General features: G+C 37.2%; 1 pseudogene; it reads left to right on the top strand.

The window, feature by feature from the left end:
- Nucleotides 292-732, top strand: LOC109132856 (annotated as a pseudogene).

Genomic DNA, 1,137 nt, shown 5'->3' with positions numbered 1-1,137 from the left:
TGGAAGTTTAATACCCAATGGTTTTGCATTGGAATAAAAATTCCTCGTGTATTTCTTATATGCTTTTTAAATCATTATGTTATATTGATTTGTCGAATCAAACATCCGACTTAACAGACGTTAATTTGATTAACAGAATCTGTTAACCGGGTTAATTAAACCAAACACGTAGGTAATTGGGGTTAAACGAAAGACACTGTTGCCCTTAGTTATTTTCCCCAAATCGATTTGCTCAAACCCTAAAAACTAAATTCCCAAATTTCTTACTCTTTGTCCCCCAAAATGGAGCGAATGTCGAGTCAAAGTTCTGGGTATGATGCAAATTCAGGGAGATGGTCTGGTGGTCCTATCTGCAATTGTGGAAAAGCAACGACCGTTGTAAAATCATAGACAAACGATAATCCAGGAAGAAGATTCTACAGATGTGTTGTTCATGGGTTCTTTGGTTGGGCAGATGAAGGAAAGCCGTATGGATGGCAGAAGATTAGCTTATTAGAAGCTAGAGATGACATTTGCCATCAGAAAGATGAAATAAAAGTGCTTAAAGAATCTCTAAAGGCCATGAATGAGCATGGTGTGAGTGTTGCGACGACGACGATGCATAGTGGGTTAGTCAACAAATACGAGCAAGAGAAGAATCAGCTTGAAAATGAAGTTATGGCAGCTACTGAGAGAGAGAGAAAATGCTCTGACAGTTCATTGTGTTGTCTTGGGGAGGATTCATTGTGGTAATTGCGATGATACTTGGATTGGGAAAGTAGTATGCTATAATGGGTTGTTGTTGTTGTTGTTTGATATTGTTGTTGTTGTTGCTTAGTCTATTGTATGGTTAATCTAAGTTTGATGTTATTTGCACTTCAAAAATTTCTTAAAAATCAGTACCATTGATCCAAAAGAGCCGTTATGTTTGAGAACATTACAAGGATCCCACAAAAAAAAAAGACAAGGATCCTACAAAAATATCATCCTAAAGACATCATCGTACCATCCTAATCATTAAGAACATAGAACACATCAACTTAGTTTTTTTTGGGTTGCCAAACATCAAAGACTTTGTCAGTCCATGGAGACATTAAGAAAACTGGCAGTTTAGGAGCTTCATCTGATACTTTTCCACGACCTTTACCCCGAGCTTTG

Source organism: Camelina sativa, chromosome 5 (genome assembly GCF_000633955.1).
Source record: "Camelina sativa cultivar DH55 chromosome 5, Cs, whole genome shotgun sequence".
Taxonomy (NCBI): domain Eukaryota; kingdom Viridiplantae; phylum Streptophyta; class Magnoliopsida; order Brassicales; family Brassicaceae; genus Camelina; species Camelina sativa.
The sequence above is the reverse complement of the archived record's forward strand: the minus strand, read 5'-3'. Positions and strand labels throughout refer to the sequence as shown.